Raw genomic sequence first — 26,843 nt, 5'->3', positions numbered from 1 at the left:
CCCGTGGGTCGTGCCCCCCCGAGGGTCGCGGCGCCCCCCGAGGGTCGCGGCCCCCCCCCGAGGGTCGCGCCCACCCCCCCGAGGTGAAGACCGCCGATTGCAGCTGTGCGAGACGGCCGGGGGGCCGGTTGCCAGGGTGACGCTTGGCGGCCCCCCCCGAGCGTCGCGCCCCCCCCCCCGAGGTGAAGACCGCCGATTGCAGCTGTGCGAGACGGCCGGGGGGCCGGTTGCCAGGGTGACGGTTGCCCGCTCAGCAAGCCCTGCCCCTCGGCCGAGCCAGAGAGAGACGCCGCGTCTCAGCTCCTGCTGCGCGCGCACCCTAGCGGCGCTGGGCTGAGGCTCGGCCCTCCAGCTTTCGAGTGGGGCCGGGAGGTGCCTAGCTCGGGCGTGGGTGCGGAGGAGACGCCGAGGCTTCTATGCCTACCTGGAAAAACGGGGAAAGGTAGGAAAATTAATGAGATTAGATAAGTTAATTACTTTCTAAATCATTTTTTTTTAAAACAATATGGGCTAGATTTTCAGTTGCTTGCGCCAGCAGTTAGCGCCTTAAGAGAAGTGATTTTCGGGCGCTATGCATGTAGCGCCTGGGCGCAGCGCAGTTTGCGCCCCGCCCCAAATTAAGTTGCCCGTTAGCGCCGGCGCAAAGTTTAGCGGCCGCCCGGATGCGCGCGCAGAAAATGACGTCACATCCTCGTGCAACGCCCTTTGGCCGCCCCGAATCCAAACTTCAGTCGGACCGCCCCATTGTGCGGCTGGCGTCCAGAGCGTTTGTAAAATGGAACGCAACACACCCTGGGGAGCGCAAATTAAAGGGCACTCCTCCTGCACTATATACGGCACTCTGCATGTGTTGTGTGGAAGGATCCAGTGTGTGGTTGCGAACGGTGTATTTATGTTTCCGGACACCACCACCACCACCTCCTCCTCCTCCTCCTCCTCCTCCTCCTCCTCCTCCTCCTCCTCATCATCATCATCATCATCATCATCATCATCATCTTTTCCCCCCCAGACTCTGCCTTTGAAAAAAACACATGCACCCTTCCCCTTTAAGAGCTCACTGGCACCAGAGTGTCTGCCGTGCGCTGCGCCCGAGCTCGGGTGTTGCGCACTGCACCGCCGGCTTAGCGCCTAAAGATAGTAGTGGAACGCCTCTTTTAGCGCTCCACCAACCTCTTAGGGCGAAGCCACTGAATTTCCGGCAACGGGGCGCTACTTTGGGGCGGGCGCTAACTTCGGGCGGGCGCTAAGGTTAGCGCCCCAAAACTGTCTATACTGAAAATCTAGGCCTCTGTGTTTTAAAAGCAACGTTTTTTTTTAAGACGCAGAAAGCGGGAAAAAGGAAAAGTTTGGAATCAAGATGGCGGCGACTCACCTCGGTTCAGAACGATAAGGCTCGGCCATACACACACCGATTGGCCCGGCGGCACACGCCAGCAACCCGGCGTACGATTGGTCGAGCTCGAGGTCACTCTGTCGCTAATGAGCGGATAATGAGATGCTAATGAGCGGAACGTTGAAGGTTTTTGGGATACCGCGGGCGCGATTTTAGCCCGGCCAAAACATAAATACACTTAAAACCGTCTCGGAAGCGTAAGCTTTCTTTGGAGGTAACGCGCGCGTAGGTACGCCCTGTAACTTTCGAGCGCATAGCCCGACAGACGCACACGCGATGACAGACAGACAGAATGACAGAATGACAGAATGACAGACAGACAGACAGAAGTTCCGATTTATATATATAGATATAGATATATATATATATATATATATAGAAGATATAGAATACCACGGCAACTATATATTACATAATATTTTCACAGGGTAATTAAATAAAATTGATAATTACGGGAATAAGTCTGTTATTGGTACAATGAGAGAGAAATCCCAAATATTGCGGGGGGGGGGAAACATCAGATAATTTGTAATCCTGTCCTGTTTAACTTTCCCATCTTGCCAGGTGGGAGTTTTATTTGTAACCAGAATAATCCCTTTTATATTCTGTTAAAACCTGAAGGCTTATCGCATCATTCTCCAATGGCCTTTTAACAAGCCTGTCTAGTTCTGTGTATCAGTGAGGGAAGCAGAGGGAACAACAGGGACAGGAATTGCATAATCTAATTAGTTATGGTGCTTCCTGTACGTCGGCACAGTTCTCAAGGTTGAAGTCGGCAGCATTGATCAGCTGCTCGGCGTCTGTCTGTGTGTGTCTGTGTGTGTGTGTGTGTGTGTATGGATGTAGATGTGTGCGCTCAGGCTGTGAAGCTGGCAGGCTGCAGGTGCAGTCCGACACGACAGAGATCACCGCCAACTCGACTCCAGAACAGAGATTAATCCTCATCTGGCATCCGGGGCTGGTGGATGGAATTGCTGTGTGGGGAGCAGTATTAGAGATCTGTGCCGCAACAGGTAATACATACCCGAGAGTGAGCGCTGGATCTGCCTCTCTCCCTCACTTTTTTATTTATTTTTTGTCATTCTCTCTGTCTGACAGTCATTTCCTCTGTCTGTCGATTTCATGTCTCTGTCACTTCATAGCACTGGCAGTCAGAATGTGAAAGTATTATTATTTTGATAGAGATGTCTAAATAAAACAATGTCAAAGATGTGCAACTCTGAACTATATTTCTTTTGATTAAAGTCTATATTTGTAGTTGAAGTCATTAAAAAAAATAATGCTTTTCGAAAGAGTTACAGAGACCTTTGAGGTCTGAGATTTCTCTACTCTTTTCATTCTTAATTCTCTCCTCTCAGTGTCTCTCACCCTTTCTCTCCACTATTCATCTTGTGCCTTTTGATTAATATCTTTCAAAATTCGTCCTTTCTTAAATAAAAGGGAGAGGAAAGCCTTTGGTTTTCTACAGTTCTTGCCCTTGAATCTGATTTTTTTTTGCAATTCTCTCTTGTTCTGAGGCGTTTAGCTTTTCTCCCTTTAAGCTTTTGCTCTGGTGATGTTTCTCCTGTTCTCTATTTCAAGATCTTTTTCTCTCTCTCTCTCTCCCCACCCCACCCCCCTCTTTTTCTTGCTCATTATAACTCTCTCCCTATTTCTGTCCAAACTCTTTCTCATCCACTTATCCCATCCCCCTCTCTCCACCTCTCCATCTCTCCCTCACACGTCCTTCCTCTGCTTTTCCAGGATATACTGGCCTTGGAAGGGGTGCAGCACCGGAATGATACCAAGGCTAAAAGGATTAAATTATGAGGGCATGTTGCATAGACTAGGCTTGTATTCCCTCGAGTATAGAAGATTAAGGGGGTGATCTAATTGAGGTGTTTGCGATGATTAAAGGAGTTGATAGGCTAGATAGAGAGAAACTATTTCCTCTGGTGGGGGGAGTCCAGAACAAAGAGGCATAACCTTAAAATTAGAGCTAGGCCGTTCAGGAGTGAGTGAGTCAGGAAGCACTTCTTCACACAAAGGGTAGTGGAAATCTGGAACTCTCCCCCCTAAAAAGCTGTTGAGGCTGGGGGGATCAATTGACAATTTCAAAACTGAGTTTGTTAAATTTTTGTTAGGTAAGGGTTATGGAGCCGAGGTGGATAGATGGAGTTAAGATACAGATCAGCCATAATCTAATGGAATGACGGAACAGGCTTGAGGGGCTGAATGGCCTCCTCCTTGTTCCTACGTTCCTATGTTCCATGCAGCTCAGAGGCTTGTGAAAGATGATTTTCACAGTTCATTCATCGCTCTCCAGGAACTCTTGCACCTCCTCGCTCGTGTGCCCGATCCTGGAAAATTAAAGAGCTGGAATATCACAGAATCACAGAAACTCCACAGTGCAGATAGAGGCCATTTCGGCCCATCGAGCCTGCACCGACACATATCCCACCCGATCCCCGTAACCCCTACACCAACACATATCCCACCCTATCCCCGTAACCCCACGTATTTAATCCCCCTAACACTAAGGGTCAATTTATGGCTCCTCTCTCCTTCCTCTGTATTCACATTTTCCCTAGCTCACTATTAGAATCTTTCTTTTCTTTCTTCTCGGTTAACATTTTAAATTTTATTTACACAAACCTATTCCTGTCTTTTTCTCGTTACTTCACCTCTAGGTCTTTCGTTCTCTCCGGTTCTTTCTGATTATACGGAATCCAAAATAGTGAAACATTGTATAAGTTGTCAACTGATGCCTTGATCATTGATGTGAATGATACTGAAAAGCTGCTGTTATTATCAGAATTAACCATATTCCTTCAACTCGCTCCTCAAAATTCAGTTATGTGCATATGTGTGCACATATATATGTGTGTGTGTATAAATATATATGTGTGTGTGTGTAAATCTATGTATATATTTGTGCATATATATGTGTTTTAATCAATGTCCCCCATAAGCTGCACTGCCTCCTGCGCTGCCTGCCTCCTTCAATGCGCACCCATTGAAATTTCTGCACACCTGCGGTATCTATGATGAAAAAACCAGTGAGTGGTCTGCACGGGACCTTGTAGATGACTGCGTGGCTGCACAGCTTAGCGGGAACTTTGATGTGATAGATATAATATATGTGCGTGTGTTTGTGTGTATATATATGTATAATGTGTGTGTATAAGAAAGAAAGACTTGCATTTATATAGCGCCTTTCATAGAAACATAGAAACATAGAAGATAGGAGCAGGAGTAGGCCATTCGGCCCCTCGAGCCTGCTCCGCCATTCAATGCGATTATGGCTGATCATCCAAATTCAGTACCCTGTCCCTGCCTTCTCTCCATATCCCTTGATCCCTTTAGCCTTAAGAAATATATCTAACTCCTTCTTGAATATATTTAATGAATTGGCATCTACTCCCTTCTGTGGCAGAGAATTCCACAGGTTCACCACTCTCTGGGTGAAGAAATTCCTCCTCATCTCAGTCCTAAATGGCTTACCCCTTATCCTTAGACTGTGACCCCTGGTTCTGGACTCCACGGCCATCGGGAACATCCTTCCTGCATCCAGTCTATCTAGTCCTGTTAGTATTTTATAAGTTTCAATGAGATCCCCTCTCATTCTTCTAAACTCCAGCGAGTATAAGCCTAATCGACCCAATCTCTCCTCATATGTCATCCCTGCCATCCCAGGTATCAGCCTGGTGAATCTTCGCTGAACTCGCTCCATGGCAAGAACATCCTTCCTCAGATAAGGCGACTAAAACTGCACACAATACTCAAGATGTGGTCTCACCAAGGCCCTGTACAACTGCAGCAAGACATCCTTGTTCCTATACTCGAACCCTCTCGCTACGAAGGCCAAAATACCATTTGCCTTCTTAACCGCCTGCTGCACCTGCATGCTTACCTTCAGCAACTGGTGCACAAGGACACCCAGGTCTCGTTGCACTTCCCCTTCTCCCAATCTATTACCATTCAGATAATAATCTGCCTTCCTGTTTTTGACACCAAAGTGGATAACCTCACATTTATCCACATTATATTGCATCTGCCATGCTTCTGCCCAATCACCCAACCTGTCCAAATCATACTGGAGTTTCTCGGCATCCTCCTTACAGCACACACTCCCACCCAGCTTTGTGTCGTCTGCAAACTTGGAGATATTACATCCAATTCCCTTGTCTAGATCATTAATATATATTGTGAATAGCTGGGGTCCCAGGACCGATCCCTGCCGTACCCCACTAGTCACTGCCCGCCACTCGAAAAAAGACCCGTTTATTCCAACTCTTTGCTTTCTGTCTGCCAACCAGTTCTCTATCCAAGTCAATACCTTGCCCCCAATCCCATGTGCCTTAACTTTACACGCAAATATCTTATGCGGGACCTTATCGAAAGCCTTCTGAAAGTCCAAATACACCACATCCACTGGTTCTCCCTTATCAATTTTACCAGTTACATCCTCAAAAAATTCCAGTAGATTAGTCAAGCACGATTTACCTTTTGTAAATCCATGTTAACTTTGTCCGATCCTGTCACTGTTTTCCAAGTGCTCTGCTGTTACATCTTTTATAATGGACTCTAGCATTTTCCCCACTACCGATGTCAGGCTTACTGGTCTGTAATTCCCCGTTTTCTCTCTACCACCTTTTTTGAATAGTGGGGTAACATTAGCGACCCTCCAATCCATGGGTACAGTTCCAGAGTCTATCGAATTTTGGAAGATGACCAGCAATGCATCTACTATTTCTAGGGCCACTTCCTTAAGTACCCTAGGATGTAGATTATCAGGCCCTGGGGATTTACTGGCTTTCAATCCCATCAATTTCCCTAACACTATTTCCCTACAAATACTGATTTCTTTCAGTTCCTCCCTCTCATTAGACCCTATGTTCCCCGACATCCCTGGGAGGTTATTTGTGTCCTCCTTTGTGAAGACAGAACCAATGCATGTATTTAATTGGTCACCCATTTCTTTGTTCCCCATTATAAATTCCCCTGATTCTGACTGCAAGGGACCAACGCTTGACTTCACCAATCTTTTTCTCTTCACACATCTATAAAAGCCTTTACAGTCAGTTGTTGTGTTCCCTGCAAGCTTACTCTCATACTCTATTTTCCCCCTCTTAATTAATCCCTTTGTCCTCCTTTGCTGAATCCTAAACTGCTCCCAATCCTCAGGTTTACTGCTTTTTCTGGCCAATTTATATGTCCTCTCCTTGGATCTTATGCTATCCCTAATTTCCCTTGTTAGCCACGGTTGAGTCACCTTCTTTGTTTTATTTTTATGCCAAACTGGGATGAACAGATTCTGTAGTTCAGTCATGCGATCTTTGAATGTTTGCCATTGCCTATCCACTGTCAACCCTTTGAGTGACATTCCCCAATCAATCCTGCCCAACTCTCACCTCATACCATCATAGTTTCCTTTATTTAAATTCAGGACCCTAGTCTCTGAGTCAACTACTTCACTCTTCATCTTAATGAAGAATTCTATCATATTATGATTGCTCTGACCCAAGGGGCCTCGCACAAAAAGATTGCTAATTAATCCTTTCTCATTACATAATACCCAGTCTAAGATGGCCTGATCTCTAGTTGGTTCCTCGACATATTGGTCCAGGAAACCATCCCGTATACACTCCAGGAATTCCTCCTCCACAGTATTGTTACTAATTTGGTTAGCCCAATCTATATGTAGATTAAAGTCACCCATGATAACTGCTGTGCCCTTATTGCACACATCTCTAATTTCCCTTTTAATGCCATCCCCAACCACCGCATTACTGTTTGACCACCGGACGTCTCAAAGTGCTTTACAGCCAATGAAGTACTTTTGAAGTGGAGTCACTGTTGTAATATATATATATATATATATATGTGTGTGCGCGTGTTTGTGTGCATATACGTGTATGTATATATATATGTATGTGTGTATATATATATATATATATATGTGTGTGTGTATGTTTGTAGTATTGACATATATATATATAATATAAATATAATTATCTGTCTGTACCTTTACCTCAAGGGTTCTGTCTAAATATCTATCCATGTGTCTATCTCTGACTGTTGAGTCTGACTCATTTGCAGTGTGACGTGCTCATGTTGCTCAAACAATTTAACCCATTTTGGGGAATGAGATTCCTCTTGTTTGATCATTTTGGAGAAAAAGCACAAAAGCAGAAAATGCCATCTTGTACTTGTGCCAACTCTCAGTAAAGTTATTGACAGCGGGAATGTCACCCCGTTGATGTTCTTTACTGTTGGCAGTATTGGCGCGTCTTTAAATACATTGGATCATCTGTCTCATTCTTCCAATGTCTTGTCCATTTAACCCTCGCTGTCTATGTGCATGCACAATACAAACCTTTAACACAATATATATTAATGGTCTAGATGAGGGAACTAGATGTAATATCTTCAAGTTTGCAGACAACACATAGCTGGGTGGGCGTGTGTGCAGTGAGGAGGATGCAGAGAAACTCCAGTACAATTTGGACAGGTTGGGCGATTGGGCAGATGCATGGCAGATGCAGTATAATGTGGATAAATGCGAGGTTATCCACTTTGGTGGCAAAAACAGGAAGACAGATTATTATCTGAACGGCAATAGATTGGGAAAAGGGGAAGTGCAACGAGACCTGGGTGTCCTTGTGCACCAGTCACTGAAGCTAAGCATGCAGGTGCAGCAGGCGGTTAAGAAGGCAAATGGTATGTTGGCCTTCATAGCGAGAGGATTCGAGTACAGGAGCAAGGATGTTTTGCTGCAGTTGTACAGGGCCTTGGTGAGACCACACCTTGAGTATTGTGTGCAGTTTTGGTCGCCTTATCTGAGGAAGGATGTTCTTGCCATGGAGGGAGTGCAGCGAAGGTTCACCAGACGTATGAAGCGAGATTGAGTTGATTAGGCTTATATTCGCTAGAGTTTAGAAGAATGAGAGGGGATCTCATTGAAACTTATAAAATTCTAACAGGACTAGACAGACTAGATGCAGGAATGATGTTCCCGATGGCGGGGGAGTCCAGAACCAGGGGTCGCAGTCTAAGGATAAGGTGTAAGCCATTTAGGACTGAGATGAGGAGGAATTTCTTCACCCAGAGAGTGGTGAACCTATGGAATTCTCTACCACAGAAGGCAGTTGAGGCCAATTCATTAAATATATTCAAGAAGGAGTTAAATATATTTCTTAAGGCTAAAGGGATCAAGGGATATGGGGAGAAAGCAGGGACAGGGTACTGAATTTGGATGATCAGCCATGATCGCATTGAATGGCGGAACAGGCTCGAGGGGCCGAATGGCCCACTCCTGCTCCTATCTTCTATGTTTGTATGTTTAAAAGCTTGGTAGTGGTGCACGTATCATAAAGGAGCTGTACACACTCTGTACAAGAAGGCTATATTGCTGCTCTACTGTTAGGGATCAGCCCTGGGTCAGTGGGTAGCAGTCTCACCTTTAGAGCCAAGATGTTTGTGGGTTCAAGTCCCACCCCAGAGACTTGAGCACAAAATCTAGGCTGACACTGAGGGAGTGCTGCACTGTCGGAGGGGCAGTTTGTCAGATGAGACGTTAAACTGAGGCCCCGTCTGCTCTCTCAGGTTGGATGTAAAATGCCCCACGGCACTATTTGAAATAAGAGCAGGGGATTTATCCCTGGTTGCCTGGCCAATATTTATCCCTCAACAAAACATCACATATAAAAAAAAAATACAGATGCACAAATTGCTGATTGTGCTCAAATTGGCCGTGGGGGTTTCCCTACTTTACAACCAACGTTCCCAGCTGTGTGTGGGTCCCGCGCAGTCTGGGCTTTTCAAATGTGCAATTTCACACATACTTGAAACTTTGAATGTGCCACTCAGCCCGTCAAAGGGATCGCGCACCCTCCAAAGAAATTAAGCAGAACATTGATTACAGCAGTGACTACACATCAAAAAAATGTCATCAGCTGTAAAGCGCTTTGGGACCTTCTGAGGCTGTGAAAGGCGCTATATAAATGCAATTTCCTACTTTTTTTTTACTATGCCATGTATGCACTCTGTACAGCTTGGAGTGAATGAATAGTGGCTCCTCTATCCCTGGTACCATTTGTTCTATGCTATTATCTGCTCCAACACTGTGTTGGGCACACAACATATCCAACGTGCCCAATCATGGGAGGTCAGACCTACATGAGCCACACAGTGCCACATGCACATAAAGAGTTAACTTCCAACTGCTGTGTGCTACATGTAACTGCCTATCTACAGCACATAACCTTTTCTTGTTATCTGCCAACTTTATGGCTTTGTTTGCTGGATGCTACCGTATTGATGTGTATATAGGCTTCCCCTGAATACGTGCCAATCCAGACAAACAGCAGAAGCCGCCCAACTGCTTCAGGATAAATCAGTCAGGTTACAAACCCTAAATAAAGGCCATGTAGTCACTCTACCCATCACTCCATCACTTGTATAGTGGATGGTCGTGGCAAAGATGTTAGAATTTGTCTATATGATCAAGTGACCCTTGCGCCAGGATGGCCAGCACTTGCATCACCCCTTCATGTTCTCAACAGTCAACTAGTCAACTAAAGGCAGTTCAGCACTCCTCGGAACATAGGCACAGGAGGAGGCCATTCAGCCCCTCGAGCCTGTTCTGCCATTCAGTGAGATCATGGCTGATCTGCGACCTAACTCCATATACCTGCCTTTGGCCCATATCCCTTTGGTTAACTAAAATCTATCAATCTCAGATTTAAAATCAACAATCAATCTAGCATCAATTGCCATTTGCGGAAGAGAGTTCCAAACTTCTACCACCCTTTATGTTTCCTAATTTCACTCCTGAAAGGTCTGGCTCTAATTTTTAGACTATGCCCCCTAGCCCTAGAATCCCCAACCAGTAGAAATAGTTTCTCTCTATCTAATCTATCCCCTTAATATCTTGAAAACTTCCATCAGATCACCCCTTAACCTTCTAAATTCCAGTTCAGCACTTAAACTTCAGCACAGCAAGTTGTATTTCTAGCCCAGCAACCTGAAGCCCAGGAGTAATAAATACTGCACAAAGAGAGATGGGAACATTTCTGTTTTATTTTTAGCTACTCTCATGAAGGCAGGACAAAGGCAGCGTGGAATTTGGAACGTGGGATAGCTGTAAAAAACAGAACAAGCTCCAAATAAAACGGGAGCACTTGGCCTATGAAATAAAGAATAGATTTGCCTTCCAAAGTTAGGCTTTATTAACTTTAAAATCGGCAGCATATCTTTCTACATCCAGTCCCAACTAAAGCTAGAAAAGGACTGAATTTAAGGTAGCCACAACACATCATGTGATCATCAACTACCAATGAGATTACAACACATATCCCAAGGCAGTTAACAAACAACGAATCACAATACTTTTACTAATCAAGGAATAATCACCACATTCACCCCTCCTTTAAAATATACTCCAACCTAATAACTTTTACAATTTACAATTAATTATTTACAACTAAACTATGCACGAGAATAAAACTATTTACATAACATTACGCATAAGTATTAAGTATCTCTCAACTAAAACAATATACTATAATATTTCAACAATTTTTAAAACATTACTATCAATTTAAAAGTCCATTTTCAATCGGTCGACCGGATATCTTGTTCGTGTCGACCTTCTTAACCTTGGTGAAATTCCTTGCCCTTCCACGCCAGAAGGCACAGAAGTATCTTCAACAGGAAGGCTATCCATATCCCGATTCTCAACGGTTTCCGGATTAGAAATCCCATCAGAAGATGAACTGGGACAGTCATAAACATCTATCAAAGGCTGACTAATAGAAGTATGATTATCTGCAATCGGATTGGAAATATTCGTAGTATCTGTAACAGCATCCACATTATCCGAATCATGACCATTATTATTATCCTCAGAAGAGGGCTGTCCCCCACAAGGAGCCAAGTCTTTAATTGAAACAGTACTTTCTTTCCCATCTTGGAATCGAATATGAGCATATTGGGAATTTGCCTCCAACAGCTCCACCTCCTCCACCAAGGGGTCATATTTTGACAATCTAACATGGCGTCGAAGCAACACAGGTCCCTGCATAGTAAGCCATGAAGGTACCGAATATCCCGTAGTAGATCTCCGCGGATAGTTAAAGAGCCTTTCATGGGGGGTCACATTAGTAGCCGTTGAAAGCAATGATCTAATGGAATGCAGGGCATCAGGCAGTACCATTTCCCACTGTGTATTCTTAAGGTTCCGGGATGTCAACGCCAACATAACTGCCTTCCAGATCACCCCATTGTATCATTCGCACTGTCCATTACCCTGGGGATTATACGGGGTAGTTCGACTAGTAGAAATTCCCCGACTCTCAAGGTATTCCTTCAACTGGGAAGACATAAAAGAACTTCCCTGATCCGAATGGATATACGCAGGCATCCCAAAGATGACAAAAAGTTGAGTCAAACATTTAATAACTGTAGCAGCTGATACATCTGCACAAGGAAAAGCAAAAGGGAACCTTGAAAACTCATCCACAACAGTAAATATATATCGGTTTTGAGTAGTTGAAGGAAGAGGTCCCTTAAAATCAACACTCAAACGTTCAAAAGGAGAAGTAGCCTTTATAAGATGAGCTCGTTGAGGCTTAAAGAAATTCGGTTTACACCGAGCACAGATAGAACATGATGAAGTCATCCGCTTGACGTCTTCAACTGAAAAAGGCAAGTTCTTACTGTGTACAAAGTGTATCATCCTCGTAACCCCAGGATGACATAAGGCATTGTGAAGATTAATAAGCGTATCTCCGTGAATCACCGAACAATAAGCCCTCGACAGTGCATCAGCAGCAACATTATCCTTCCCCGGACGATAAACTATGTCAAAATGGTAACATGCCAACTCAATCCTCCGTCTCATTATTTTATCATTTTTAATCTTTCCAAAATGTTTAACATCAAACATAAAGGACACAGATTTTTGGTCAGTTACCAACGTGAAATGTCGCCCCGATAAATAATGTCTCCATTTACGCAATGCTTCTACTATTGCGTATGCCTCTTTTTCTATTGAGGAATGTCTTTTTTCACTATTATTCAAAGTACGTGAGAAAAAGGCCACAGGTCTTCCATTTTGGTTCAAAGTAGCCCCAATTGCAAAATCCGAAGCATCCATCTCAATCACAAAGGGAACCTGCTCATCAATGGAATGCACAACTGCTCCTAAAATATCCTTTTTAAAATTCTCAAAACATGTCCTGGCCTCCCATGATAGAGGATATGTCGCAACCCGAATAAGAGGCCGGATCTTCCGTGAAAAATTTGCAATCCAATTAGAATAATAAGAAAACAGTCCAACAACTCGTTGCAAAGCCTTAGAATTAGTAGGACAAGGTAAATCGATCAATGGTCGCAGACGTTCTGGATCTGGTTTAATCTTATTTCCCGAAATAATATACCCCAATAGATTTACCTCAGTAGTCGAGAAGACACATTTCTCTTTGTTAAAAGTTAAACCAACTTTTTCCGCAGCTTGAAGGAATCTTTTTAAATTAGAATCATGCTCCACCCTTGATTTGCCACACACTGTGATGTCATCTAAGTATGAAAAGGTGTCAGAGAGGGAGTTATCACTTATAAAAGCATCCATTGCCCGTCGAAAACAAGCAACACCATTAGTAACACCAAATGGTATTCGGCAAAACTGATACAGCTTTCCACCAGCCTCAAAGGCCGTATATGGTTGATCCTTCTTAACAATAGGAATCTGATGATAAGCACTCTTTAAATCAATAGTGCTAAAAACTTTATACCGAGATACTTTATTGATAAGCTCATCAATCTTAGGCAAAGGGTACGCATCTAATTGAGTATACCTATTAATAGTTTGGGAATAGTCTATCACCATTCGTTTCTTGTGTCTCTCATTAGCCGTGACAACTACCTGTGCTCGCCAAGGCGAACAACTAGGTTCAATGATTCCTTCCAATAAGAGACGTTGAACTTCAGAATTAATAAATTCTCTATCCTGACTACTATATCTTCTTGACTTGGTAGCAATTGGCTTACAATCCGACATCAAATTGGAAAAAAGTGATAATGGAGGAATAGATAAAGAGGTTAATCCACAAATAGATAAAGGTGGCTTAGTCCCTCCAAATGAAAGACTAAGAGACTCGTGTAACTGAAGCACATCATGTCCAATCAAAATATCCGCACAGAGATTAGGCAAAACAGATAGGCGTATATCAGTATACGTATTACCCAGAAGAACCATTTTCACAAAGCAACAACCAGCTATTTGTGAAGTAAGGGTCGTCTGAGCCATACACACCTGATACGTAACAGGCGAAATTTTCAAATGCTTCTCCTTCGCAAACTGAAGACTTATAAAACTCTCAGTACTGCCCGTATCTATAAGGGCCTTCACTTCCAACCCATTAACTTGAGCCATAACTATAGCTTTGTTTAGGCCATGAGCAAATGCAGCAGAAATTGATGCAATAAACGCCCTATCTAAAGGCTGAATAGTCACAGAAGAGGTAGTGGAGGAAGACCCTCCCACACCAGGAGAAGGGAAGGTAATTGAACCTGATGATTTGCACACACGTGCATAATGACCTCTCTTGCCGCATTTACTACACACAGCCTCCCGAGCAGGGCACTTCAGACGAGGGTACCGGATATTCCCACAAAAATAACACTTCTGAATCCTAGAGGCGACGGCCGCCGAAGTAGAAACTGTTTCAAAATCTAGTAAACCACTCCCATTAAGTCCACATAATTCCTTTTCATCCGAAACTGCCGAAACCATAGTCGCAGGCCGATTAAAAAGGGCATAAGAATCCGAACTTCTCTGAGCCATATCCAATGTAGAAGCTTGCTCAAAAGCACTTTTAAGATCCAGAGTCTTATTTTCTAACAACCGCTGACGAATTGATCTAGACAGTAATCCATTAGTAAAAGCATCCCGTACCGATTCGTCCTTATATTCTTCAGCCGTCACAGCCTTATAATTACAGTCAACACTAAGGCACCGAAGTGCTTGTAAATAAGTATCCAAAGATTCTCCCACCTGCTGCCTACGGGCAGATAGAAGATGACGTGCAAATACCTCATTCTTTGATTTAACAAAAATCTTTTCCAATGTAGAAGTAGCCTCTTCATAAGTTTTACAGTGCAAAATATATTTATATACATCCGGGTCAATGTAGTTGATCAGCATATTCAGCTTATTTAGAGCCTCTTGATCCAACACGCCCAAAAAGTTTTTAAATGTACAATACCAATGTTTCCATTTATCATCCACTCCAGCAGAATTGGGGTCAGCCTTGAATCGTTCTGGTTGAAGATATCGCTCCATTCTAACATAAAGTTAATAAATTGAAATAAAGAATAGATTTGCCTTCCAAAGTTAGGCTTTATTAACTTTAAAATCGGCAGCATATCTTTCTACATCCAGTCCCAACTAAAGCTAGAAAAGGACTGAATTTAAGGTAGCCACAACACATCATGCGATCATCAACTACCAATGAGATTACAACACATATCCCAAGGCAGTTAACAAACAACGAATCACAATACTTTTACTAATCAAGGAATAATCACCACAGCCTATCAATGAAAACAGCGGGTGGTGGAAGTCTCCGCGCCAGACCGCGCAACAAAGGGGCTCATGTTTGGCCCCACAAGTGTGCATCGTCATAGGGGTAGGATTCGAGTAAGCACCTGATGTGGTGAAGTTTAGCCCCTCCTTCCCCCACTCCTCCCCCGAGGGCCGCCAGCTCTGGTTGGACGTAATCCTGAAGGTGTCATCACATGACCTCCAACCACCCCCCCCACCCGACCCTCAACACTCCCACCATTGGTCGCCCGACACGTCCATCCTCGCGGCGTCCCGCCTTCCCTGGCCAATCGGAAAGCGAACAGACTTTTTGTTACCCAATTGGATGATTCTTGACTGTCAGTCAAATGGCCTTTTTCTGCCCCCCCCCCATCTCAGATATTTTTCATTACTATCAACTAAAGTGTTCAGAGATTTTATTATTTTTAAAACACAATTTTTTTTTGGCCCCCGCTCCCCCCCCTTATGATTTTTCTCCCGGGTGTTGCTCGCCCTGGAGATTAATCTTCAATTCCTGGAGACTCCAGGGCGATCTAGGAGGGTTGGCAACTGTACCTTTCCCCACCCGCCGCCCCCCCCCCCCCCCCCGCCAAAAGTCAGACGGACTGAACTCCTAACAGTGCTGCCAAACAGGGAGCTAAGCGATACTGCAGCTGGTTCCACTGTGACATTGCAATGTCTGCAGTGGTTTGGTAGAACCAGTATATAGAAGCTAAAAGCCCCTTGTACCTTGGTGTTGCCTGATATATATATGTCTGAATTTAAGCCTAAAACTGGCTGTTTTGGAATTAGTATCCAAATGCTTTATGTGATTCTTTTTCTTGATATCCACTATTTTACCAGGGGCCTTATCTTGTTTATTTTAACTAGGTTAGTGATTCTGTTAAAATGGTGAGCACAAGATTTGCATAGAATGTACACCACAGACACAGGCCGCCCGACCCAACTGGTCCAACTCCCTCTACACTGCCCCATCAAACACTCCCAGAGCAGGGACATCACTGGTTAGCTGCAGCATAAATATCCCTCGACTACAGAATACTTTACTATAGTCACTGCTAAATCCAATAGGGAATTCAGGAGAAACCTCTTTACCCAGAGAGTGGTGAGAATGTGGAACTCGCTACCACAGGGAGTGGTTGAGGCGAATAGTATAGATGCATTTAAGGGGAAGTTGGATAAACACATGAGGGAGAAAGGAATAGAATGACATGAAGAGGGGTGGGAGGAGGCTCATGTGGAGTGTAAACACCGGCATGGACCTGTTGGACCGAATGGCCTGTTTCTGTCCTGTAAATACTATATACTGGGCAGAATTTTCATTGAGCCGTGGAGGCGGGATTGGAGGTGTGTGGGGGGTTAAAATCTTGAAATCGGGGGGGGACATGAATCCATCCCGCCCCCAACCCGCCTCCATGCCAGTTTCAAAGGAGGCGGGTACCCAACCCGCACTGGGACCCACCTCCCCGAGGCGGGATGGGGTTAGTGCCAATTAACTGCCTGTTAACAGGTAGTTAACAGGCAGTTTTTAGCCTAATCCCTATTTTCATTCTTGAAGTGTGGGATTCCCGACAGCTCCAAACCACGCCAGGTTAGCGAGGCGGACCGTCGGGCTGAAGGGCTTGGAGGGATCGAGATGTCCGGTGTTCAGGTGAGTGATGGGTGCATGAGTGCAGAGGTAAGTGTGTTTGGTGTCTTTAAAGTGTTTAAAGAAGTTTTACTTACCTTTACAGCCTTCCTTCCTTCAGGTCTCGGGAGTCCCTCATCTCACCGGCACAGAAAGCAGAATGGCCGCGATCTGTCAAAAATTGCAGCATTCAGCTTTCTGTTCTGGAGAGATCTCTAAATCATCCTGAGAGGAAGGAATTAACTTAGAGTACAGATTGTCAGTGTTTGACAGCTCCAAACAGCTGTCAAACGTTGATATTTCATCTGTCAAAAGGTTTTGACAGATGAAATATCAATCTGTGACATCACCTGTTGCCGGGTGGCCCGCTGGGCGGGCTTAACAAGGTCAATCAAGTCAAAATCGCGTGGGTTGGCTACAACTCGATGGAGGCGGGACTACAACCCCAAAAGTTGTTGTCCCGCCTCCTACCCGCCTCCTCAATGAAAATCCAGCCCACTATGTCTATGTATAAAATTTGACACAGAGTCACATAAGATATTAGGACAGGTGACCAAAAACAGGGTCAAAGAGGTAGATTTTAAGGAGCGTCTTAAAGGAGGAGAGCGAGGCGGAGAGGCTTAGGGAGGGGATTCCAGAGCTTAGCGCCCAGGCAGCTGAAGGCACGGCCACCAATGGTGGGGCGGTGAAAATCATTCGAGGCGATTTGCATCATGAGTCACTCGCTGCAGTCACCTGCATTGAGTAGAGCAGCTGTGGAGAGCAGCAGGGGGGCCGAGGAGCTGCCCGTGAATACATTACACACAGATTGAATTAATGCCACACTCTCAGGGCGGATTTACAAGTTTAATTGTCTGATCTGTGCGAAATGGGCTCCTCGTCCTCTTCCCAGGTTTCTGAAGCAATGAACAAATTTAATAATGGGGGGGTTTAATCAGTTCAGAACATTCGAACTCTGGGCTGACCCAGGCCGATGGGAATAAAGCCTCTGTACTGAAAACTTGCATTTATATAGCGCCTTTAACATAGTACAAGCATCCCCAGGGCGCTTCGCAGCCAAAATCTGACACCGAGCCACATAAGGAGATATTCGGGCAGGTGACCAAAAGCTTGGTCAAAGAGGTAGGTTTTAAGGAGCGACTTAAGGGAGGAGAGAGAAGCGGAGAGGCTTATCGAGGGGATTCCAGAGCTTAGGGCCTAGATGGCAGGAGGGTCGGCCACCAATGGTGGAGCGAAGGAAGTAGGGGAAGCACAAGAGGCCAAAGTTGGGGGAGCGCAGAGATCTCAAGAGGTTGTAAGGCTGGAACAGGTTACAAATACAGGGAAGGGGCGAGGCCATGGAAGGATTTGAACACAAGGATAACAAAGCCCATGTAATCATATTTTATTACTTAGAATTTACAGCACAAAAACAGGCCATTCAGGCCAACAGAGCTGTGCTGGTGTTTATGCTCCACACGAGCCTCCACCCACCACTCTTCATCTCCCCCTATCAGCAAATCCTTCTATTCCTTTCTCCCTTATGTCTTTATCTAGCCTCCCCTTAAATGCATCTATACTATTCGCCTCAACCACTCCTGCGGTAGCAAGTTCCCCATTCTCACCACCCTCTGGGTAAAGAGGTTTCTCCTGAATTCTTTAATGGATTTATTGGTGACTATCTTATATTTATGGCCCCTAATTTTGGACACCCCTACAAGTGCAAACATCTTCTTACGTCTACCCTATCGAACCACTTCACAATTTTAAAGACCTCTATCAGGTCATCCCCTCCGCCTTTTCTTTTCTAGAGAAAAGTGACCCAGCCTGTTTGGTCTTTCCTGATAGTTCGAACTATGGGATGGCAGGAATGATGTATGAGGAGAGATTGGGTCGATTGGGCTTATACTCGCTGGAGTTTAGAAGAATGGGAGGGGATCTCATTGCAACTTATAAAATTCCAACAGGACTAGACAGACTAGATGCAGGAAGGATGTTCCCGATGGCGGGAGAGTCCAGAACCAGGGGTCATAGAAACATAGAAACATAGAAGATAGGAGCAGGAGTAGGTCATTCGGCCCCTCGAGCCTGCTCCGCCATTCAATGCGATCATGGCTGATCATCCAAATTCAGTACCCAGTCCCTGCTTTCTCCCCATATCCCTGGATCCCTTTAGCCTTAAGAAATATATCCAACTCCTTCTTGAAAATATTTAATGAATTGGCCTCTACTGCCTTCTGTGGTAGAGAACTCCACAGGTTCACTACTCTCTAGGTGAAGAAATTCCTCCTCATTTCTGTCCTAAATGGCTTACCCCTTATCCTTAGACTGTGACCCCTGGTTCTGGACTCCCCTACCATTGGGAACATCCTTCCTGCATCTAGTCTGTCCAGTCCTGTCAGAATTTTATAAGTTTCAATGAGATCCCCTCTCATTCTTCTAAACTCCAGCGAGTATAAGCCCAATCAAGCCAATCTCTCATCATACGTCATTCCTGCCATCCCAGGTATCAGCCTGGTGAATCTTCGCTGAACTCCTTCCATGGCAAGAACATCCTTCCTCAGATAAGGTGACCAAAACTGCATGCAATACTCAAGATGTGGTCTCACCAAGGCCCTGTACAACTGCAGCAAGACATCCTTGTTCCTGCACTCAAACCCTCTCGCTGCGAAGGCCAACATACCATTTGCCTTCTTAACTGCCTGCTGCATCTGCATGCTTACCTTCAGCGACTGGTGCACAAGGACACCCAGGTCTCGTTGCACTTCCCCTTCTCCCAATCTATTGCCATTCAGATAATAATCTGCCTTCCTGTTTTTGACACCAAAGTGGATAACCTCGCATTTATCCACGTTATATTGCATCTGCCATGCTTCTGCCCAATCACCCAACCTGTCCAAATCATCCTGGAGTTTATTGGCATCCTCCTCACAGCACACACGCCCACCCAGCTTTGGGTCGTCTGCAAACTTGGAGATATTACATCTAGTTCCCTTGTCTAGATCATTAATATATATTGTGAATAGCTGGGGCCCAAGAACCGATGCCTGCGGTACCCCACTAGTCACTGCCTGCCACTCGGAAAAAGACTCGTTTATTCCAACTCTTTGCTTTCTGTCTGCCAACCAGTTCTCTATCCAAGTCAATACCTTGCCCCCAATCCCATGTGCCTTAACTTTACACGCTAATATCTTATGCGGGACCTTATCAAAAGCCTTTTGAAAGTCCAAATACACCACATCCACTGGTTCTCCCTTATCTATTTTACCAGTTACATCCTCAAAAAATTCCAGTAGATTAGTCAAGCACGATTTACCTTTTGTAAATCCATATTGACTTTGTCCGATCCTGTCACTGTTTTCCAAGTGCTCTGCTATTACATCTTTTATAATGGACTCTTGCATTTTCCCCACTACCAATGTCAGGCTTACCGGTCTGTAATTCCCCGTTTTCTCTCTACCACCTTTTTTGAATAGTGGGGTAACATTAGCGACCCTCCAATCCATGGGTACTGTTCCAGATTCCATCGAATCACAGGCTAAGGATAAGGGGTACTCCTGCTCCTATCTTCTATGTTTCTATGTTTCTATGAACCTACGTTTCCTCTAAGCCGCACCACTGTCCGCCGGTCCCATGCAGCCCGGGACTGGCTTTTCTGATATTACGTTTCGAGCGTGTATGAAACTGTGACTGGGCCACGCGGCCCCCTTAAGGGAGCCGAGCCCCCCTCAAAAAATGAGGGTGAACGTTGGTAATAATCTCTCTGTTCTGGTATCATCCTTGCAAATCTTTTTTGCCCCTCCAGTGCTTTACGAAGATCTCGAATGTCCCTGGGCACATTTAAAACGCTGCTCAGCCAATGGAACATGTTCAATTGTCCTTGCTGGTAAAATTAGTTTTAAAATGAGCGTGTTGTGCTGACTCTATTTTTGTAGTTCCATTTGGTAAATTAATTCGAATCTGTTATTAGTCAGGAATTACCTTGTAAAACAAAAGGGTCAACATCTCAGTTCAAAGAGCTGACAATGTAGTTTCATATGAATTCAATAATTGTTCGTGCATTAGTATCAAACAGAGTAATTTCCAACCTCTTTACCAGAGGGGTCTATTTTCAAACTTTCCACACAGAACTACAAATGATCTAAAATGCTAAATTTATCATCAAGGAGATGTCACAGGAATGAGCCACGAGGGAAGGATGGCTGTCGCTCATTGAGGCACCGGTTCTTCACGTTAGTAGGAGCTGAGGTCTGACTGAGGCCTCCTCAGCAACAAACGGGGTTACACCTGCCCAGGCCAAAATGTACACCCAAGTGTGTTGGATTGGGTCATACCGCTGGTGCAGGCTCACCTCACCCTCTCGGCAAGAACTTGACTGTGAATTGGGGAAGGGGGAAGGAGGCAGAAAGAGGCCTACAACTGCAGGGCTGGCTGCCAGCCTCAAACAACTGTCTTCGGTTCCCTCCATGGTCTCCATTCCCCAGCCACCAAGTCCACCCCTCTCCCTGGCCACTGTCTGAGGCTGAACCAGACCGTTCGCAATCTTTGACCCCAAGGTGAGCTTCTGACCCCGTATCCGCTCCATCACCAAGACTGCCTACTTCCACCTCCGTAACATTGCCCGTCTCCGCCCCTGCCTCAGCTCACCTGCTGCTGAAACCCTCATCCATGCCTTTGTTACCTCTAGACTCATCTATTCCAACGCTCTCCTGGCCGTCCTCCCACCTTCCACCCTCCATAAACTTGCGCTCATCCAAAGCTCTGCTGCCCGTGTCCTAACTCGCACCAAGCCCCGTTCACCCATCACCCCCTGTGCTCACTGGCCTACATTGGCTCCCGGTCCGGCAACGCCTCGATTTTATAATTCTCATCCTCGTGTTCAAATTCCTCCATGGCCTCGCCTTCTCCCTATCTCTGTAACGTCCTCCAGCCATACAACTCTCCGAGTTCTCTGCACTCCTCCAATTGGTGGCCATGCCTTCAGCTATCTAAGCCCTAAGCTCTGGAATTCCCTGCCTAAATCCCTACCTCTCTTTCCTCCTTTAAGACATTCCTTAAATCCTACCTCTTTGACCAAGCATTTGATCATCTGCCCTAATACCTCCTTATGGGTCTCAGTGTCAAATTTTGTTTAATAACGTTCCCGTGAAGCGCCTTAGGACGTTTCACTACGTTAAAGGCGCTATATAAGTGCAAGTTGTTGTTGTAGGACTGGCAGCCAAGGGCTAAAATGTAAGGATAATGAAGCATTTTCGGTACTTCTGCACCTTGCTATCTTGTCCCCCTCAGGCTCTCCAACCTGGGGCGAAGGGGTGGGGGGGAGGGCGGGGGCGGGTGGTAGGGGGGGATCCAGGTGCAAAGCACACTGCCAGCTTCTTGGGGGGAGGGGGAGATCCTCCGAAAATGACCAACCTGGGATATCTCCACAGGAAATTGCGGCAGTACGGCATGGAATGCCCCCTTGCACCTCATTACCATGGCAACACTGGGTCTGTGCTTATTGCAGGTGATATCCCAGCCCCACCCCTCAGAGGAAGCCTTGGCAATCCCAGGGCCTCGTAAAGGGGTGTTCGCCCCATTTTTCCTGACCTTTTCACCCGGTGAATAGGCGTCTCGTAGGTGTTGACCCAGGGGAATCGTGGGAAATTGAGGCCTGATCAGCTCACAACCTGTGTCAGCCAGGGCTCGGTGGGTAGCACTCTCACCTCTGAGTCTATAATTAGGGGTTAAAGTCCCCATTCCGGAGGCTTGAGCACAAAATCCAGTCTGACACTCCCAGTGCAGCGCTGAGGGAGTGCTGCACTGACGGAGGAGCCGTTAAACCTAGGCCCCGTCAGGTGGATGTAAAAGAGCTCACGGCACTATTTCGAAGAAGAACCTGCTGTCCTGGCCAATATTTACCCCTCAACCAAACGTCACTAAAAAAAAAACAGGTCGTTGTCACATTGCTGTTTGTGGGATCTTGCTGTGCTCAAATTGGCTGCCGCGTTTCCTACATTACAAAAGCGACTCCACTTCAAGAGTACTTCATTGGCTGTAAAGCGCTTTGGGATGTCGGGAAAGATGCCACATAAATGCAAGTCCTTTGCTTTAAATCTTTTGTATGCTTGTAGTGGCTGATAATACATGTGACGTGTGACAAATATTGTCAACCCTTCCCTGAAACCTGACCCTGACCTCAGCTGGAGACTGTTGAGTGCAAACGAGGAGCGGGGGCTAGGGCGACTCGAAAATACTAAAGGCAAGAGTGGGGAATACTGTACTGAATTTTTAATTGTTTGAAATAGCTTCTGGGCTTGAAAGAGAACTCTAGATATATTTGCATATTTATGCGGGATAAAAAGAATTCAGATAACATTCTTTTGATTTGTAGTCTGCAAAACAAACAAATAAGATTACAAAAAGAAAATAGTGCAGCTGCTGGAAATCTGAAATAAAAACAGAAAATGCTGGAAATACTCAGCAGGTCAGGCAGCATCTGTGAAGAGAGAAACAGAGTTAATGTTTCAGGTCGATGACCTTTCGTCAGAACTGGACAAACAAATAAGATTAATGACTGGAGAAATCAGTCAGTGCACTAGGGATTGAAAAGCTGTGTTATCCCGACAGTAAGGGATATTCGAACTATGGAAGCAGGGCAGCATGGTCACTGAGGGAGCAGAGATTAATCAGATCAACAGGAGAGACCCGTTTCAGTGAACCCCCACAGTCCTGACATGTCACAATCATATCCTTCAGGACACTAACACTAGCAGCCCCAGGACTGTGTCAGCTGTGGCTCAGTGGGTCCCACTCCAGGCACTTGAGCACAAAAATCCAAGCTGATACTCCAGTGCAGTACTGAGGGAGTGCTGCACTGTCAGAGGTGCCGCCTTTCGGATGAGACGTTCAATCGAGGCACAGCCTGCTCTCTCAGGTGGACGTAAAAGGTCCCATGGCACTATTTTGAAGAAGAGCATGGAAGTTCTCCCCCGTGTCCTGGCCAATATTTATCCCTCAATCAACATAATCGCTAAAACAGATTATCAGGTCATTATCACTTTGCTGTTTGCGGGAGCTTGCTGTGCGCAAATTGACTGCCGCGTTTTCTACATTACAACAGTGACTCCACTTCAAAAAGTATTTTGTTGGCTGTAAAGCGCTTTGGGACGTCCGATGGTCATGAAAGGTGCGATAGAAATGCAAGTCTGTCTTATTCTTTCTAACTGAATGCCCCCAAACCCCTACACCTCAAACCCCAACACCTCAAACGCCAGCACCTCAACTCCCAGCACCTCAAACCTCAACACCTCAAACCTCAACACCTCAAACCCCAACACCTCAAACCCCAACACCTCAAACCCCAACACCTCAAACCTCAACACCTCAAACCCCAACACCTCAAACCCCAACACCTCAAACCTCAACACCTCAAACCCCAACACCTCAAACCCCAAGACCTCAAACCCCAGCACCTCAAATCTCAAACCCTAACACCACAAACCCCAACACCTCAAACCCCAACACCTCAAGCCCCCAACACCTCAAACCCAAGCACCTCAAACCTCAACACCTCAACTCCCAACACCTCAAACCTCAACACCTCAAACCTCAACACCTCAAACCTCAACACCTCAAACCTCAACACCTCAACTCCCAACACCTCAAACCTCAACACCTCAAACCTCAACACCGCAAACCTCAACACCTCAAACCCAATACCTAAAACCTCAACACCTCAAACCTCAACACCTCAAACCCTAACGCCTCAAACCCCAACACCTCAAACCCCAGCACCTCGAACCCCAACAGCTCAAACCCCAACACCTCAAACCCCAACACCTCAAACCGCAACACCTCAAACCTCAACACCTCATACCCCAAAACCTCAAACCCCAACACCTCAAACCTCAACACCTCAAACCTCAACACCTCAAATCCCAACACCTCAAACCCCAACACCTCAATACCCAACACCTCAAACCCCAACACCTCAAACACCAACACCTCAAACCCCAAAACCTCAAACCTCAACACCTCAAACCCCAACGCCTCAAACCCCAACACCTCAAACCCCAACACCTCAAACCCCAAAACTTCAAACCCCAACACCTCAAACCCCAACACCTCAAACCCCAAGATCTCAAACCCCAACACCTCAAAACCCAACACCTCAAACCCCAACATCTCAAACCCCAACACCTCAAACTCCAACACCTCAAACCCCAACCCCTCAAACCCGAACACCTCAAACTCCAACACCTCAAAGCCCAACACCTCAAACCCCAACACCTCAAACCCCAAGACCTCAACTCCCAACACCTCAAACCCCAACACCTCAAACCCCAACATCTCAAACCCCAACACCTCAAACCCCAACACCTCAAACCCCAACACCTCAAACCCCAACACCTCGTACCCCAACACCTCAAACCCCAACACCTCAAACCCCAATACCTCAACTCCCAACACCTCAAACTCCAACACCTCAAACCCCAACACCTCAAACCCCAACACCTCAAACCCCAACACCTCAAACCCCAACACCTCAAACCTCAACACCTCAAACCCCAACACCTCAAACCCCAAAACCTCAAACCCGAACACCTCAAACCCCAACTCCTCAAACCCCAGCACCTCAAACCCCAACACCTCAAACCCCAACACCTCAAGCCCCAACACCTCAAACCCCAACACATCAAACCTCAACACCTCAAACCTCAACACCTCAATACCCAACACCTCAATACCCAACACCTCAAACTCCAACACCTCAAACCCCAACACCTCAAACCCCAAAACCTCAAACCCCAACACTCAAACCCCAACACCTCAAACCCCAACACCTCAAACCCCAACACCTCAAACCCTAACACCTCAAACCCCAACACCTCAAACCCCAACACCTCAAAACCCAGCACCTCAAAACCCAGCACCTCAAACCCCAACACCTCCAGCCCCAACACCTCAATACCCAACACCTCAAACCCCAACACCTCAAACCCCAACACCTCAAACCCCAACACCTCAAACCCAACACCTCAAACCCCAACACATCAAACCCCAACACCTCAAACCCCAACACCTCAAACCCCAACACCTCAAACCCCAACACCTCAAACCACAACACCTCAAACCCCAACACATCAAACCTCAACACCTCAAACCCCAACACCTCAAACCACAACACCTCAAACCCCAACACATCAAACCCCAACACCTCAAACCCCAACACCTCAAACCCCAACACCTCAAACCCCAATACCCCAACGCCCTGATCCACAAACTCTTAATCCACAAACTCCCAATCCACAAAGTTCCCAATCCAACTGTTTTTCTTGTTGAATGAGGGGGAAATTATGTGTATGACATCAAGAGTACTCCCTGGCACTTCTTCCATTCGTGAAACCATTCCACGAGCTCCCCAGAACATGGTAACTTTTTCAGGATTTTTCACCTGAAGGGTCACCAGGCACATGGTACGCCTACTCAAATATGGCGGATTTGCTCCATCAGTTTATGCCTTAGCAAAGCTGGATGCAAAAAACACCAGTACATTCCTGGTATCCAACATGGCTCAGTGCCGTGGGTTAGATTTTGAAGATCCCCTTTGACTAAGGCAGAGCGATTGATTGCAGAGGGATCAATTGCACCTCACTGACAAGATTTACGGTTATAAGGGAGTTTTTGATTGGTTAAATTACCCTGGCCCCAGGAAATCAGCTGGGGGTGGGGGTGGTTGTGGGGAGGGGCATGGAAGAAGAGTCCTGCCCTCCCAAAGACCTGCATCACGTGCCAAAGCATTGCCCCTGTATGATTCAGCACTGGCACGTGGCTTCAAGTCACTACCTCCTGAGCCAATGAATGCCAGCAAGCACAGGGGTGATGGGCGAGCGGGACTTGGTGAGAGTTAGGATACGGGGCAGCAGTGTCCTGGATGAGCTGAAGTTTACGGAGTGTGGAAGATGGCTTGTACAGGGCCTTGGGGAGACCACATCTGGAGTACTGTGCACAGTTTTGGTCTCCTTATCTAAGGAAGGATATACTTGCCTTGGAGGCGGTGCAACAAAGGTTCACTGGATTGATTCCTGGGATGAGAGGGTTGTCTTATGATGAGAGATTGTGTAGAATGGGCCTATACTCGCTGGAGTTTAGAAGAATGAGAGGTGATCTCATTGAAACATACAAGATTCTGAAGGGGATCGACAGGGTAGATGCTGAGAGATTGTTTCCCCTGGCTGGAGAGTCTAGAACTAGGGGCATAGTCTCGGGATAAG

General features: G+C 45.9%; 1 protein-coding gene across 1 annotated transcript in view; it reads left to right on the top strand.

Annotated features, from left to right (window-relative positions):
- The first annotated feature begins 2,220 nt into the window (after positions 1–2,220).
- LOC147108884 (neurensin-1-like) overlaps positions 2,221–26,843 on the top strand; it is a 65,125-nt gene continuing 40,502 nt past the window's right edge. The window contains exon 1 of the mRNA XM_086005813.1: positions 2,221–2,406. The gene's annotated coding sequence lies outside the window, so the exon portion shown is untranslated. The remainder of the gene's footprint in view (positions 2,407–26,843) is intronic.

The sequence above is a fragment of the Somniosus microcephalus genome, chromosome 13 (genome assembly GCF_052327205.1).
Source record: "Somniosus microcephalus isolate GS21.2 chromosome 13, FLI_Smic_1.0, whole genome shotgun sequence".
Classification (NCBI taxonomy): Eukaryota; Metazoa; Chordata; class Chondrichthyes; order Squaliformes; family Somniosidae; genus Somniosus; species Somniosus microcephalus.
This window is presented reverse-complemented; position numbering and strand designations above follow the sequence as displayed.